This window comes from Vicugna pacos, chromosome 9 (assembly GCF_048564905.1).
Source record: "Vicugna pacos chromosome 9, VicPac4, whole genome shotgun sequence".
NCBI lineage: Eukaryota > Metazoa > Chordata > Mammalia > Artiodactyla > Camelidae > Vicugna > Vicugna pacos.
In genome coordinates, this window is record NC_132995.1 from 2,208,725 (window position 1) to 2,218,571 (window position 9,847).

The window sequence follows — 9,847 nt, forward strand, 5'->3', positions numbered from 1 at the left end:
TGCAGTGAAGAGCTTGCCTGTCTCACGTGACTGTTTTGAGGGGTCGCGGCAGTGTCTGTAGGTGCCCAGTCCTCCGTCACTGACAGCTGATTCCCTTCCCTGGAAGGAGCACGACGCAGGGTGGGGGCCGGGGCTCAGATCCCTGCTCCGCCAGCCAGTGCTGCGTGTCCTCTCCCGGCCCCTGTTCACGGCACGGGACACAGGACTGAACTCACGTAACACTGCAGAATGCAGTGAGCTGGCAGGAGCATGTACTTAGCCAAATGTCTCTTACTGATTGTTAATACTATTAACATTATCATTGTCCCGGTGCTTTCCAGAAAGGCTGGGGGCACAGACCCCCGAGTGAGACTGTGGATACCTACACGTACCCATGACATCACAATTATACACAATAATAAAAATAAAAATAATGATAGTTCACACTCCTGGAGCACTCACAACGCACCAGGCATTATTCTTAGCCCGGTAGGTAGATTAACTCATTCTTGCCTCCTAGCCCTTAGTGTTTATCTCCATTTTATGTGTGGGGAACCTGAGCAACAGAGAGGTTAAGTAACTTGCCCCAGGTCACACAGCACATCTGTGGAGCTGGGCTCTGTAACTGACCTCTTGGCCTTACAACCTACCCTTTCAGGCCCCACAGCTAGGCTGCCCCTCCAGCTAGGTAGGGCTGTGTTGCGAGGCGCCGATTAAACGTTTCTCCATCCCAGGAAACTGCTCATTCACGTTACACTTACTTGTTTTACACACACACGTGCGCTGTCAGGCATTCACACAGGTGTGTAGGTGTGCCCACCTGGAGACCAGGCGCCCTGCATGAACTGGATCAGTCTCTCCACCTCGGCACCGATGATATTCGGGGCTGGGTGGTTCTGTGCTGTGGTGGGGCAGGCTCCTGTGCACTGTAGGATGTTGAATGGCACGCCTGGCCTCCACCCACCAGATCCAGTAGCAGCCCCTTCCCATTGGTGACACGCAAACTTGTCTCCAGACACTGCCTGATGTCCACTGCATGGGGGGGAATATCGCCCCCAGCTGAGAGCCACTGAATTCAAACCAAAGAAGCATCCATAGCCTTTAGCATCTTCTCGCGTGAACACGCTTCTCTCCTGCAGTAGATTCTGCCTTTCCCGGTCCTTCCGCCTTGTGGTTAATATCCTGGCTTTACCTCACGTGTTTCTGTCCTCCTGCCCCCCCCCCCCAGAAAGGCTCACCTGTGAACCTCCAGCTCAGACTCTCCCAGGCTACAGGAAGGGGTGAGGGCACGTGGGAGGGCAGTTGGCCAGAGAGGGCCCCCTCCCCCATCTGCACCTGCTGCCCTGCTGGACGTGGACCCAGATCGCCAGGTCTTCTGATTTTCCAGGAGAGATTGCAAGTTAGGATTTTTAATGGGAAATCCCCAGTTTTTTAAAATGTTGGCAACTGACTCAAACATTTTGAAAGCCCCAAGTGAGCCAGCCTGAAAACATCTGTGGCCGATTTTGGTCTATTGGAGCCCTCTGGTTTCCAACCTTCTCTTTAGCATTGCTTAAAGAGAATTAAGTTCCCAGCAATAATAAACAAAAATAAATACCTCAGAAGGAACAAAGACAATCTGTAAGCTGATGGATGTGTTGGTCATTAACTAGGTGGGGAAAGTCCCTTCACAGTATGTACACATGTCGGAGCACCGCAGTGCACACTTTAAGTATCTTATGATTTGTCAGTTATTCCTTGATAAAGCTGAAAAAAATTAAAATAGAGAAACAAGGTTTTGGAAGCCCCCGTCAATAACTTTTGTCTCTTCATGATTATGAGCCAGAATTTAAAATCAGAAGGTGTTACAGTAAAAAAGCCCCTGGATTTCTGGCTTCTCTTGGAACAATCAGAAGTTCTGGCGACCCTGGGGCATCATGTTGTATGAGACAGGTGGCCGGAGGGGGGTGTGTGTGTGTGTGTATACTTTCAAAGTAACACCCCAAACCCAGAGGTTGGGGTATCATTGTGCCTGGTTACAGGACCCCTGAGCAGGGTCTTAAACTGACAGACCCTGTACATTTCAGCTGATGGAGTGAGTTCTGGGGCCAAGGGTTTTCACTCTGGGATAAACACTCTGCACTATACCTGGGGAAGGGCGCACTGGCCCACAATACCCAAGAGGTCTGGCAGCGAATCACGTCCAAAGAACTTGTTAAGAATGCAGGTTCCTGGGCAGACCCTGTCCGTCCCCTGCACGGTGACTGTGATTCCGCAGCTGGAGGGCAGGGTATGTGCCTGGTGATGAGCAGTCCAGGCGCTTCTGTCGACGCCCTAGTGTGGAAGCTGCCCAGACAGCTAGCCCTCCACCGCGAAGGAAGAAGGGAGCAGCAGGAACTTCTCTGTGTTTAGCCTGCGGCTCTGGAGCTTTGATGTGCACAGGACGTAGAGGGCATTGCTGAGCAGGCAGACGCCTGGGACCAGCCCCCGGGATTCTCACTCAGTGTCCTCGATGGGGCTCCGCTGGAAACAGGCCCTGGAATCCCGGCCGTCTGGTGGACGGCACTGGGAAAACAGCCTACACTGGACCAGGCACTTGGTGTCTTGTGGTGCCGTGTGTCCATTTATTCCTGCTCCGTGTATTCATTCCTTCACCCCTGCACTTACTCACCCAACAAATACTTACCCGGTGCAGTCAGGCACTGGTGCCCAGGTGAAGAAAGAAATGCGTGTTCTCTTCTCAAGGAACCCCTCCCGTGGTCCTCATCCGAAGCCTTCACTGCAGCCGTTCACCCGTCACAAAGATGAGTAAGTCCAGGGCAGGCAAGGATACTTCTCTTGTGACCCACAGTGGTAGCAGGAGCAGGAAGTGTGTTTGCCGCCATTGATGTGGTGTTTGCCTGGGTGCAAGGCCCTTTGCTGCTGCTGAAACTGGTACAGACATACCTCAGAGATACTGCGTGTTTGGGTCCAGACCACTGCAATAAAGTGAATATCTCAATAAAAGCGAGTCACACAAAAATTTGTTTTGGTTTCTCAGTGGATATGAAAGTTATGTGTACACTATACTGCAGTCTGTTAAGTGTGCAGTAGCATTGTGTCTAAAAAACAATGCACATGCCTTAATTTAAAAATACTGTGATGCCTAAAACATGCTAACCATCATTTGAGCCTTCTGTGAGTTGCGGAAGCAACGTCAAACTCACTGATCACAGATCACCATCGCAAATGTAGTCATAGTGAGAAAGTTTGAAAGAGGGCAAGAATGACCAAAATGTGACATACAGATGCAAAGTGAGCAAATGCTGTGGGAAAAACGGCACTGATAGACTTGCTCAGCGCAGAGATGCCACAAAACTTCTATTTGTGAAAATGCAGTGTCTGCGGAGCACAGGGAAATGAGGGGTGCTTGTACAAGGAGGTGATGCCATTTGCCCAAGGTCACGGCTTGCAAAGTGGAAGACTGAGATCTGAACACAAAGCCCCAAAGTTCATGCTTCCTCCACGTGCCCATGTCTACATCCTCATCCGTGTTTACTGAGCCTTTACTGTGTGTCAGGGGCCCTGCCAAGAACTGGGGATGCATTGTAGACTATGACAGGCACAGTCTGGCCCCAGGAGCTCTGCTCTCGAGTGAGGACGAAGGGGAGGATTCCGTGGAGAAAGTGTGCGGTGGGGAAGGTGGAACAGGCAGTCGCCCCGAGAGGTCAGGTCTCAAGGGCTTTGAAGCCAGACAAATGTGGGAAGAGAGATAGGGGATTCTCTACCCAACTTGCTTCCCATCCAAATGCAGCATCTGTCTGGGAATGTGTATTTCATGTGTCCCCACATCATGACTCTGTTAAAGGAACGCCGGTTAAGTGGAGCACAAGATGCCAGATAATGACTCAAGTTTCCACGATGGACCGTGCAGAAACCAGTAGAGAAGCTGATTACTCACAGGTCTTGGGGAAGTCCCCAGCATGCCTCGAGGGGCCCTACACGGGTCAAGGCAGGGTGCAGACTGAGAGGCAGGACCTGGCACATGCCTTTGTTAGGGTCTGTGCCTGCGGTGCTGTAGGGTTACTGGGCCAGGGCGGGATTGGCCAATTCAAACCGAAAGAGAGAGGTTTTGGTGACCCCACAGGGGTCTTATCCAAGGCGGATATAACGCATAAAGCCACTGGGAGGTGGGAGAGACTTGCTCACAAGAGCTGTTGGGGGAGTCCTTCCAGGAACCTATGTTAGCTCGTGACTGCTGGTTGCTGTCTAGGGCATTTTAGCTTCACCTCCTTCCCCTGCCATAGTCTGCTTGTCCAAACAGAATGGATGCTGAGGTCGCCACACCGTGGAGCAGCTTAGCCGAGCTCTCAGCACCCCTTTCCCAAAGCATGTCCTGGAGAATGTAGGCTCCAGGGAATATTGATAAGGTGTTTGGAGAAAACGGGGTCCTGTGTTGGAGAAGCTTGGGGAAATGCTGCATTCATATTTTCTACTACAAAGAACGGTGCTGGTGCTGAGTCAAGATTTTGTTCACCGAATAAATAAATAAAACAAGCCTTTTTGGTTTGTTTGTTTTCCTTCAGAAGTGTTTAGTTGTGGATGGAAGTGGGGGTTGGGGATAGGTTACAACGTGCGGCATTTTCTGAACTTGTGTGATCATGGAACTTTCCCTTCGTAGAGCATCTTGGGGGCTGGTCCAAGCCTTCCTAAGAGCAGAGAATATTGTGTGTGTGTCTGTGTGTGTGGGCGTGTAAGTATGTGTGTGTCTGTCTCTGTGTGTATCTTCCTGCCGCTACGGCAGGTCCGTCAGCACCATGGACAGAGCCCCACCGCTGTGATGGGCTCACAAGCGTCGCCTCCTGAAGCCTCCCAGCCATGTCATGAGGCGGTATATCACCCCCACTTTACAGATACGGAAACAGGCTGAGGGGGGTTATCCCCCCAGACTCTCCCAGCTAGTGAGTACCAGAGCTTAGTAGTCTGAATCGAATGCCCACAGCCACACTGGTCTGTACTTCATGGAATGCTTGTGAAATGGACATGGCCAGCAGCTAGCAAAGCAGAAAGACTGCTTACAACTGATGGGGGGTATGCTAGGGGAATTTGTGTCGGGAGTCGATGAGCTTTTTAGGTACTTGGAGGAAAAAGTTACACCAATTTCTAGATTCCTCATTCCTCTCCCTATATTATCCTTTGAGATGCTTAGTGAATATTACAACTGCTTTAAAAATTAATGTGTCAAGTACGGAAGCATACCACGAACACACCTGCTTGTGTATGTCTATGTGTGTCTGTTTCTGTCATTCTGTCATCACCTGTTGTATGTGTATGTATATGTGTAGGCTTCCTATTCACGTCTGTGTAACATTGATCTGTATGTATCTGTATCTGTCTGTCTACCCAAAGTTGTTCTAGAGAGGTTCATTTACATCATCTTATTCCTTTTGATACTTTCAAAACATTTCATTGTGGATGTAACATTGTATTTATCTGGTCCCAGTCCGAGGCACAATTAGATCACTTCTCATCTTCCTCTATGATAATAACACGACAGCAAAACTCTTTATTCCTATCTTGGCATCCAGGAGCTACATGAGGGGGGACGTGCATTTGAATTCTGACGGATAAGGCCTCTCCCCAGAGGTCAGATTGATTGAGTGGGTCCCCAACAGTGTAGAGTGACTGCCCTGCCCTCCCCATACACACGAAGTGAGGGTTTTGGTAGGGCCAGTACCTGAGAGACTCTGGGAAGGGAGATACAATTTAACATGCACCTACTGTGTGCCCGGCGCTTCTTGAATATCGTCTTGCCTAATCCTCACACCAACACTTTCCTCCACTTGACATAGGGAGAAGTAGCTTCCAAGAGGGGAGGTGACACACCCAGAGATTTACAAGGAGACACAGCATGGCTGGGTTTCAGCCACCATCTAGACACAGCCAAATATTGTCAATTTGTTAAGTGAAGCCACTTGCCCAAGATCTGTTGATGAATAGTTGTTTCCATTGGGATGGAAAGACTGCCCAGAACCCCATCTAGTTGTACAGTTTCCCCGTCCTGCCTGCCTGGTCCTGGACCTCAGCGCCCCTCCCTCTTCTTAGCTGCATTCACTGCTGTGAATAAATCCTGGACAGTTGAGTGATACCTTCCTGCGTGTGGACTCTGCAATGAAGAAATGCTCCCCGCATCCTGGCAAGGTAGCCATTCCTATTTTGGCGCGTGCTAGGGGCATCCTCTGGGAAAACGCTGGTCTCTGCCGCCACCGTGTGGATTCCTGAGAACAGCATGGCGTCATGAGATAATGATGCTTTAGGATGAAGAGTATGCATTATTGGGCATATTTAAATGCGTGGGTCTGAATTAGACAGACCTTTATCTTCCCGTTAATTGCGGTAAAATGCACACAAAACAATTTAACCATTTAAAAAATTGGTAAAGTTGTTTAATCAAAAAATTAACAGGCTAATAAAATATCCTAGACCCTATTATTACATTTTTCACTTTAACAAAAGTATAAATGGCCTCCTCATGATCTTATCCAATCCTAATCACCTCCCAAAGGCCCCCACCTCCTAATACCATCCCTTTTGGGGGGAGGACTTCAATACAGGAATGGGGGAGGCACAGACATTCAGTCCGTAACAGTTGCAGAAGGAGCTTTTAAAAAATAGCTTTCTGGATTCTTCTGTCCCCCCACCCCACCCCCCTCAGCTTTTAATCATGGTCCCTAATGATCTGGGACAAAAAAATGAAGGAAAAAAATTTGATGGACACAGGCATTCCCAGGCCATGTAAGGCAAGGGACAGCTCAGTCCAGAACCATCTTGGTTTTCACCAAGAATTTAGGACTTCTGCAGCTACATTTTTTAAAAAAAATAGACTTAATTTTTTAGGGCAGTTCTGGGTTCGCAGAAAGATTGAGCAGAGGGTACTGAGAGTTCCCTACCCACACACAGTCTCCATCACTACCAACACCCCCACCAGAGCCAGACAGTTGTACAGTCGATGCACTTACACTGGCACGTCACCACCACCCAAAGCCTATAGGTTTCATTGTGGCTCATTCTTGGCGGTGTACTACATTCTGTGTTTGGACAAATGTACAGTGACATGTATCCACCAATACAGTACCACATAGAGTAGCTTCGCTGTCCTAGAAATCCTCTGTGCTCCACCTGTTCATCCCTCCCTCCCCCCAGCCCCCGGCAACCACTGATCTTTTTGCTGTCGCCATAGTTGTACCTTTTCCACAAGGTCATATAGTTGGAATCATACAGCATGTAGCCTTTTCGATTGACTTCTTTCATGCATTCAAGTTTCCTCTGTGTCTTTTCATGACTTGATAGCTCATTTCTTTTTAGTGCTGCATAATAGCTCATTGTCTGGATGGACCACAGTTTATTTATCCACTGACCTCCCCAAGGGCATCTTGGTTGCTTTTGCGAGTTTTGGCAATTACTAACCTTGCAGCGACACCCTCGGGTGTCCGCCGAACAGCTGTCCTCCTGGGGAGGAAATGGAAAGTGGCCACGCCCCTCGGCCCTGCACGCTGATGTGGGATTGCCTGTGAACCAGTCCGGTTCAGCAGGGGGGCTTCTGCAGGAGGGTCCCTGCTTGATGTAGAGCGGTAGTTCTCCGGTGGTGGCGACTGTGCCCCGAAGGAAACGTCTGGCCGTGTCTGGAGTCATTTTCGGTTCTCAGGACTGGCGGTGGGTGGGTGGGTGCACCTGGCCTCTGGGGGGTAAAGCCAGGGATGCTGCTCGACGCACAGGACAGCCCCTCCCCAACAACAAAAGGTTGTCCAGCTCCCAAAGTGAAAGAATCCTTCCCGTCTGTCTTGTCTTTATAGAGGCGACTCTCTACCGCCACCTCGTGAGCCCCGGGGGAAGTTCAGTGGGGAGTGCAGGGAGGTGGGCTTAGAATCCCGACCGCGCTGCGCTGCTGAGTTAACAGACCTGGAATTACCCACCCACAGACTGAACGGTGTGAAACGGGAAACTTGCACTCAGTGACCTTAGGTCAGGCATTCTTTGACCTGTAGCTTAAAGCATCTATGGCTTCACATCCTCTCCACCTGTCCCCCCCAACTCTACACACCTGCGAAGTGCAGCGGGATGGGTGGAGGTGGGTGCTGTACCACATGACGTGGGGGAAGGGCCCCACTGGAGACAATGACGAGGGAAGAGCCCAGAGCCCTCAAGGAGGCAGCAGGTCCCCACCCCGAGCCCCCACCCTATGGCCATATGTGCCAGGTCAGGGCAGTGTCGCTGGGTTGGACAAGGGTCACCCTCCAGGAGAGGGTCTGGGTCCTCTCGCTGCTTTGCCTTTCCGTGGTGCGAATGTAAGAATAACTGAGCGAGCAGACAATGAACAAGCGGCACTGACGTGCCAGGTACTCTGAGCATGAGGTGAGCTCTTCGGGGAAGAGTCTGAGGACCCAGGGGAAGGGACCCCTGTTCCCATGGAAGGGGGGACATTGAAGTTCCTCAGGCCCAGTCAGTCAGCTGTCAGGCTGAAAACCTTCCAGTGACTTCCCTCTGTGCTCAGAATAACATCCAGAATCTTGCCCTGGCCTCCCCTGTCCTTGCATGATCTGGGTTGCACCCCTCTCTGCCTGTACACCATTGTATACTGGCTCCGACCTCAGGGCCTTTGCACCAGCTGTCCCTGTGCCCATAACACCCTTCCTGAGAGCACTGCATGGTGGGCTCTTTCTTGCTATTCAGGTTTCTGCTTAAACATTACTCCTTGTATTAGTCAGGGTTCTCCAGAAAAACAGAACCAGTAGGATGTATAATAGGTAAAATATATAATTAAATATAATATCTTCACATACACACATATCTGTTTATTATGAGGAATTTATTGCAAGGAATTGTTTCTGACCAGTTATGGCAGCTGGGAAGCCTCACGCCTGCTGTCTGCATGCTAGAGGCCCAGAAAGGCGGGAGGTGTGACTCCCTCCGAGTCTGTAGACCTGAGGACCAGGAGCTCTGAGGGTCGGGACAACAGATGTCCAGCCCAGGTCATCAGGAAGGAAGAGCCCTTGCTCTGTTCAGGGCCCCCATGGATCCGATGACACCCAGCCACACTGGGGAGAGCCATGAGCCTCACCCAGCCCACTGATTCAAGTCCTGAGTTCACCGGGAAATAGTATTCAGCCAAATCTCTATGCCTTCTGTGATCCAGTCACGTGGACACATGAATTTAGCCACCCCATTCCTTGAGAGGGGCCTCTTCCCGACCGGTGGTCGTCAGGGGATTAGAGTCAGGGAGGAGCTGGCTACGAGGATGGACTTGGAGGGTACTGTGCTCAGTGAAATAAGTCAGAGAAAGACAGATACACTATGGTATCACTTAAATGGGGAATCTAAAAAATACAACAAACTAGTGAATAAAACAAAAAAGAAGCGACTCGCCAGACACAGAGAAGAAACTAGTGGCTAGCAACGGGGAGGGGGGTGAAAGGGTTGTTACGGGATTATATGAAGTCAGATTGTATGAAATCTGAAAACTGTAAAGCCCGGTAGCATTTGAAGAATCTTTTGTTCAATTAAAAAAACCCACAAATAGGCACGAGGGATTTTCTGGGGGGAGAGGAACCGTTCTGTGTGTTTTGGCGATGGCTATCCAACTGTTTGTCAAAACGCGGTACCGCACACTCAGAAGGAGGGCGTTTGTACGGCACGTAAGCCACACGCCCAAGCCGACTTGGCGCAACACGGACAGCGCAGGAACGAGGCGCTGCCCTCAGGCCCGCGGCCAGAAGTGGCTGCCCCGCTCTGCTGCGGACACGCCTGGACGCCCGCGGCGCTCGTGTTTCCGCCCCTCCGCGGGGACGCGCCCAGCGCGGGGAGCGGGCAGCGGGACCGCCCCGGAGCCCAGGGGCCGGCACGCAGCGCCCGG